The sequence below is a fragment of the Phyllostomus discolor genome, chromosome 10 (assembly GCF_004126475.2).
Source record: "Phyllostomus discolor isolate MPI-MPIP mPhyDis1 chromosome 10, mPhyDis1.pri.v3, whole genome shotgun sequence".
Classification (NCBI taxonomy): Eukaryota; Metazoa; Chordata; class Mammalia; order Chiroptera; family Phyllostomidae; genus Phyllostomus; species Phyllostomus discolor.
Genome location: NC_040912.2, coordinates 66,419,953 through 66,427,632, shown reverse-complemented (window position 1 = coordinate 66,427,632; position 7,680 = coordinate 66,419,953). Strand labels below are relative to the sequence as shown.

At 40.2% G+C, this 7,680-nt stretch overlaps 1 pseudogene; it reads left to right on the top strand.

Moving 5' to 3' along the window:
- The first annotated feature begins 1,640 nt into the window (after positions 1 to 1,640).
- Positions 1,641 to 2,867, top strand: LOC114507315 (annotated as a pseudogene).
- Positions 2,868 to 7,680: the final 4,813 nt, after the last annotated feature.

The window sequence follows — 7,680 nt, the reverse complement described above, 5'->3', positions numbered from 1 at the left end:
ATGCAGCAGTGCCACTGGAGCAGGTGGAAACAAACTAAGCTACCTGGATGGGGACTGAGACTGCTAAGCAGCTGCCAGCAAGCTCTACAGAACTGAGCTTCAATATGAAACAAAAACTCTGGACACTGGCTTTTGTTTTGGCCTTGCTGAGGACATGATTGGACATTTTCCATGGCAGGATGGGCAGAGATGAGACATTGGAAACCCAGGAGCAGATTTCCATCCAAATAAACCTTTGCAGATCACAACTTCCCATGTGTGGGTCTGATTTTCACTGACAACAGCTCCTGCCCTCAAAATACTTCCTTATGTTCTCACCAGCCTTCTTTTTGGTGACTGTCTAGTTTTAGAAAAGGCATCAAGATTTCAAGAAGAAGCAGTCACATGTCAGAAATTTGTAATGAATTAAAAAATTAAGATCTTTAATCTGGGCATGTGAAATTCAAGCAACTTTGAGGAAGAGAAATGAGGCAGTGTTGGAGACCACTAAAATAGAGGCAAAATTGACCTTGGTGCTTTTCCTGGAGATGGAGAAGTGATAAGAGCCATCAGTGATAAAATGTGCCTGCAAAAGGCATTGCTCAGCCTTGGCTGGACTCCAGGTTGGGATGTATAGCTCCTTAAAATTCTCTTCTTCAGTCTTGGGCAGGTAAATCCAGCCAATGTTGAAAGCAACCATCAGCAGTATGGGCATCAGCAGGAAGACCCAAGGCTGTGAGCCCATCTGCCACCCCAGCTTTCAGAAGACCCAGGAGAGAGGGGCCTCCAGGCAGTTATAAAGCTGTAGCACCTCTGAGACACTTCAATTAACAACTGTGACATACACAGAGAATCCCAGCTCAGCGACACTAGGGGAGGAGGTGACTCCTGCTCCATCATTCCTAGCTCAGTTTCCCGTTCCTAACTTGACTCTGATGCTGGGAGTGGTGATGTTTTCAGATCCAAGTCTGGGGCAACATTAGACAAATTGCAACTCATCTCCTGGGAAAGGCCATGTTCTCCAACAGCACAGGAGAAAGTCCCAGAGCTGCTGTGGAACTTTCATTGGGGAGCACGTCGTGACTCCTAGGCCAAATGTGTCTGTGGCAGATCTGTCCTCTCAGGAGCTTAGTTACATTAGTCACCATCTAACAACCCTGCTCCCAGGGACTTCCAACTTTGGCTCCTCATGGAGAGAGGGTTAAGTTGTTGTTGTTGTTGTTTTTAATTGAATTTATGGCTTCTGAGATGCCACTGCTACCAACTGCCACTGCTAACTATCATCACTATCTAATGCTAAGTTCTTCCCACTTCTGCTTCCAGCCTTTATGTTTCTGCTCCTGACCGGGCATGCTCCAGACCGGGCTTGCTCCAGGACTGCACCTGGGAACTCACTGCTGGTGAAATCAGCAGTGGTGGCAGAGGCACCATTGACTGTACTGGAAGTATCTTCTTCCATCTTGTAGCAGCTAGGTGATGCCATGGGGATGAAATAGAAGGGTGTTCTGCTACTTGGGGAGACTGTAGCTGTTGAGTTGGAGATGATGTGACTTTTTCTGCAGGCCTTCCCCATACCTTGTTATGTGGGGTCCATCCAGGTAGAGGGAAAACCTACTTGTGCTGGCATTACAGACCCCAGAGGGTCTGGTGTGGGTGCTGAGATGGCCAATGGGAATCACAGCAGCCCATGGAAGGAACTGTCCTTGCTAAGTTGCTCCCCAGCCACTTCCAATAAGAGCCAGCCCTGTTCCCCAAAGCCCATCCTTCTGGTGCAGGACACCCCAGAGAAGCATGCATGTGTGGACTGGGAGAAGTGCTGGAGCAGGAGGGATCTGGATATCTAGACCAACATTGTCATTAAGAACCAGGGTCCTTCAGAGATGTGCCCCCCCATCCCAATGTGGACCTGTTCATCCTGAAGCTTTGACAGCACTTCCAGGATCTATAGTAGCAGCAAGAGGGCACTGGGCCTTCTTGGGAATCTTTCAACCACTGGATCCTGGAGCACAAGGTGTGGACCAAAGCTCTGAACCTTTGTTGCCACGCAACTGTGAATCAGTCAGATTATTTTCCATTTTTTGCAAAATTGTGAATGATATGCCTATCAGATTATCCAGATTTAAGTTTAGGTAGGAAACCAAGTGCTTGTTTTCTAAATATGCAGAGGCTGCCAAGTGGCTCATTGAGTCCAGGAGTCCATCCCTTGAGGATGGTTGAGTGGAATGTAGAGAACACTTTCCACTAGTCAATCTCCATGTCTCAGTTTCAGCCAAAGATTCCATGGATGGCATTTGCAGTAAGATCTATCACATCCCCTGGAGTACACAAAATGGATCCAAAAGAGGCATTTTGCCATCCTTGAGAGGGTTCAGGCCACAGAGGAGGAGCCCCACATGGTGTACTGCTCCCCGGGACCTCCGGCTGTGTCTGGACTCCCTATTCCCAGCATGGGGATGCATTTGGTATAAGTGAGAGATGGTCAAGGTGAGCCACAACTACTGTAGTAAGCTATGGCTCCTTTGCTGCCACAGCTGCATTGATGACTCTGCCTTTGAGAGGTTCCATTCTTGAGTCTGGTGCCTTCTCTGATGGTACCAGGCAATGTTTGGCATGTACCTCTACAAGAAGATGAGTCTGCAGGGTTTGCTAATGGTGCATATCTTTGAGTCCCTCCATTGACTCTGGATGTCCTCAAAGGCAGGCCCTCCTGATTTCAAGGCCCTGAGTTACTTTGCTTAGCCCCTTGATTGCTATTTCTGGCAGTACTGTTCTACCTTCCATGACACTGATACTTTTGCTCCTACCGGACCTGCCTGGACTTCTCCCCACTGAGTGGTTCTTTTGAGGCCAACTTTCCATTCTGCACAAGAGTAGGCTTGTGCCTCTAGTTTTAGAAGGAACAAAGAGGCAGCAAACATGCTGGAACTATTCAATTACAGAAAGGATAAGGTAGAAGAAGAAGGTAATGGAAAAATAATAAATTAAGAGGTAAAGGGAGGAAGCTCAGAGTAGATTGTAGCAACAAAGGAATGAGGGAATAAAAGCTCCCACCATAAAGAAGGACCCTTCTTTTGCACTCTAACCTCCTAACATCAAGTGTTTGTGGCACATTGAAAATGGGAAATATGGTAGTGTGTGACATTGTATGATGTTCTGGACTCTGAATGAAGAAGAAGCTACTGATAGGCTGTAAGAACATGTAAATGACATATCTGCTTAACAAAAAAATGACAAAGAGATAAACCTCATAGTGCCCATGTATGGTGTGCTCAAGAGAGCTCTAACCTGTAATTACATGCTATGATGTGTTCCAAGGTTATATTTCTTTAGTGCCAAGATGTATTGTATATTGAGTGAGCTTCACTTAGGTCTCACCAACCTACTAAAATGTGATCACTTAAAATTCTCCAGTATGTAGAAGTAAGGAAGACAGTGGATTTTTCCCTGAGACCCAACTAGGTTTTTAAAAGTACCCAACAGGCACTTTTAGGCACTATGCTGGTGAACATACTTCAGAATAATTTCAGTCTACTGTAATGGATGATACTACATAATAAAAACTACACTTAAGTGAATCAAACAACAGTAGACATGAACATTTTAAGTTCTAGAATTCAGTGCATAGAAGAGGAGACAAGTGGGTAGACTATGTAACATCATTGCACACACTAGATCTATTAGTTAGGGAAAATTATTGTGATTTTAGAAAGTCAGTGGTGGAGAAACATTTAAAGCTACATGTACAAGTGTGAGGACAGCTGTGACAGTAGGTAATGGATACAATAAAGGCTCTAATCACCTCCAAGCCTTAATGTTCTCTTCCTAAAGTTTTCCTTTTAGAAATAATATTATTGAGGAATGCAAGTGTATAATTTGATTATTTCATGTTATGTATACATCTGTAAAACTACCACTGTAATCACAAAAGTTGGCATATCACCACAGTTTCCTCCTACCCTCCCTCCTGCTCACCTCCAATATGTTTTCACAGAGTTATTCATAGCATTTGCTTATAATCAATGTAATGTCTGCAGAGTTTCCAGTGATAGCACTTTTTACATTATTTTTTAAAGATATTATTTATTTATTTTTAGAGGGCAAGAGAGGGAGAAAAACAGGGAGATAAACATCTGTGTGTAGTTGCCTCTCATGTGCCCCACTCTGGGGACCTGGCCCACAACCCAGGCACATGCCCTGACTGGAAATTGAACCAGTGACCCTTTGGTTCTCAGGCTGGCACTCAATACACTGAGCCACACCAGCCAGGTCCCCTTTTGCATTCTTGATATTGATTATTTGTGTCTTTTATCTTTTTTGTCAGTCTTTCCAGATGTTTATCAATTGTATTGATCTTTTCAAAAGGCCAGCACTGATTTTCCTTACTGTTTTTCTATTTTAAATTTTTGTGATTTCTTCAATGATCTTTGTTTAATTCCTTCTATTTGTATAAGGTTTATTTTCTTCTTTTTCTAGTTTCTTGAAGCTGGAGCTTAGATTATGATTTGGGATCTTTCCCCTTTTCTAACATAAGCACTGAATGCCATCAATTTCCCTCTACCCACTGCATTAGGTGAATCCCACAAATCTTGATATATTCTACTCTCATTTGTAATTTTCCTTGGGACATCCTCTTTGACTCATGAACAACTTAGAAGTGTGTTATTTTCCAATCATTTGAGGTTTTCCTACTTTTCTTTTACAGAGTTCTAGTTTAATTTCATTACGTTTAAAAAAAAACCAAACCTTGTAACAAAGCCAAAGGAGGGGTAGGATTGAGGTTGGGAGGTGGGGGTTGGTGGGGTGTGGGAGTGTGGTGGGGGAAAAATGGAAACAACTGGACTTAAACAACAATAAAAAATAAAGAACACACCATGTATGATTTCAATTATTTAAAGTTTGTTTTATGGCTTAAATGACCTATTTTTCATTTTTATTATTAATTAGCATTTAGTGTATACAGTTTCATTTGTAATCTCTAAAATAGAATAGAAACATGACTTAAAAGAATAGAAAAGTCACAGACTCAGAGTGACTGAGGTTTTGGAGAAAAATTTTACAGCCTGTCTTCCATCATGTGAAAGAAACTAAATTCATGGCATCTTTGTGGCACGATGAGCTAAACTTTTCTTAAAGATTTACAATGCAAAGATAGCATGTTTTATGTATGTTCTCTTTACAACAAGGATATTCCAATAGGTATTTACCCTAAATATGTTCCCTTATAACCTAAGTTCACCTTCTCTTTTTCTTTCCTTACTGGGAACTAAGATTAGATAAACTTTATTTACCTAAGTTTCAAACTGTTAGGAAAGCAATGGTATTTATCACAGAGTAGTGGAAACCAACAAATACCTATTTTGGGTCAGAATTTTAAAGCTTTGTTCATAGGTATCATTGGCAACAATCCTATTGGTAAACATCCTATTGATAAAGTCCACTTTATACAATTCCGTGTACTTGTCTCAGTGAGCCTTTGTTTTTCATTGTCTGTGAAATTAGAAATAACTAGAATTAAGAATTACTAGGAGATTACTAGAACAAATATCAAAATATGGTTTAAATACACTATAATTAAAATAATATGAAACCAAGACAGGGATAGATAGACAAATATAACAGAATAGAATCCAGACATATATTCTTTTATATATGAGAACTCAGTATATGTTAAAGTTAGCATTTCAAGTTAATGATGAAAGGAAGGCATGGTACATCTCTTTCCACAATCTCAGCAAAATTATAACTAAATTACAGAACAACCATCATTGAATGTCGCCTGGAGACTAGCTGAACAGAAGTTCTATAACAAAGGATATAAAGAAGAAGCTACATCAAGATCGGTAGGAGGGATGCAGATGCTGAAGGGCAGGCCCCAAAACCATAGAAAGGTAAAAGGTGGTTAAGAATCTGGAGGACTGGTTAAGGGAAAAAAGGAAAAATAAATAAACAAATGGGACTACATCAAGCTTTTTGCACAGCAAAGGATATCAACAAAATGAAAACACAACTTAATGAATGGGGGAAGATACTTGAAATTTGTTAATATCCAAAATGTATTAAAAACTCATACAACTTAGGCCCTGGCTGGTGTAGCTCAGTGGATTGAGCACGGGCTGCGAACCAAAGTGTCACAGGTTCGATTCCCAGTCAGGGTACATGCCTGGGTTGCAGGACATGACCCCCAGCAACCGCACATTGATATCTCTCTCTCTCTCTCTCTCTCTCTCCCTCCCTCCCTTCCCTCTCTAAAAATAAATAAATAAAATCTTAAAAAAAACTCATACAACTTAATACACATAAAAACAAACCATACAATTAAAAATGGGCAGAAGACTCAAATAGAAAATTCTCTAAAGAAGAAGACATAGAAATGACCAAAAGACATGAAAAGATGCTAATGTCACTAATCATCAGAGAAAAGCAAATTAAAACTATGATGAGATATCACCTCATACCTATCAGAATACTAATCATTAATAATTACACAAGTAGCAAATGTTGGTAAGGATGTAGAGAAAGGGAACCCTCATGCACTGTTGGTGAAAATACAGATTGGAGCAGTCACTGTAGAAAACAGTATAGTTACCTAAAAAAATTAAAAATAGGACTGCCTTATGACCCAGTGATTCCATTTCTGGCAATTTATTCAAAGAAACCCAAAATATTAATCCAAAAAATATATATGCCTCTATGTTCATTATAGCGTTATTTACAATAGCCAAGATTTGAAAGCAGCCCAAGTGTCCATCAGTAAATCAGTGGGTAAAGAAGCTGTGCTACATTTACACAATGTACTACTTGATTGTAAAAAAGAAGGAGCTTTTGTCTCTGCAACAGTATGGATAGACCTGGAGAGCATTATGCTGAGCGACATAAGCCAGTCAGAAAGAGACAAATACCATATTATCTCATTCATATTTGGAATCTAAGAACAAAATGAACTAACCAGAAAAATAGAGACAGACTCTCAGATAGAAAGCAGGCTGACGGCTTTGGGGGGTGATCTTGGTGGGTAGGGTGGAAGGACTGAACAACAAAGAAGAGAAAGAACTCATGCCATCAACAAAAGTATAGTGATTGCCTGGAATGGGAGGTAGAAGAGGGTATAGGGAGGATAAATGGTGATGCATGGAGTCTTGAACTGGGATGATGAACATTCAGTACAGTGTACAGATAATATTTTGTAGAATTGTGCATGTGAAACCTGTATAATTTTATTAACCAGTGTCATCCCAATAAATTCAATTAAAAAAAACAATTTTTAAAAGGAAGAAATGAAGATGTGATGAAGAGTATATTTGAGAATAAACACATGCAGTGCATTATCTCCATTCTTTTTTAAAATATATTTTATTGACTATGCTATTACAGTTGTCCCATTTATTTTCCCCTTTATTCCCCAGAACCATGTACACCCCCACCATCATTCCCCCACCTTCATTTATGTCCATAGGTCATACATACAAGTTCTTTTGCTTCTCCATTTCCCATACTTTTCTTAACTTCCCCCTGTCTATATTTTATACCTACCATAAGAAGTGGGAAATATGCTTCTTATTCCCTGTACTTTTCCCCCATTATCCCCCTCCCACTTCCACTCACTGCTGATTACCCTCCATGTGATCTCTATTTCTGTGAATCTGTTACTGTTCTAGTTGTTTGCTTAGTTACTTTTTGTGTATTTCCTTTTTTAAGTTTGGT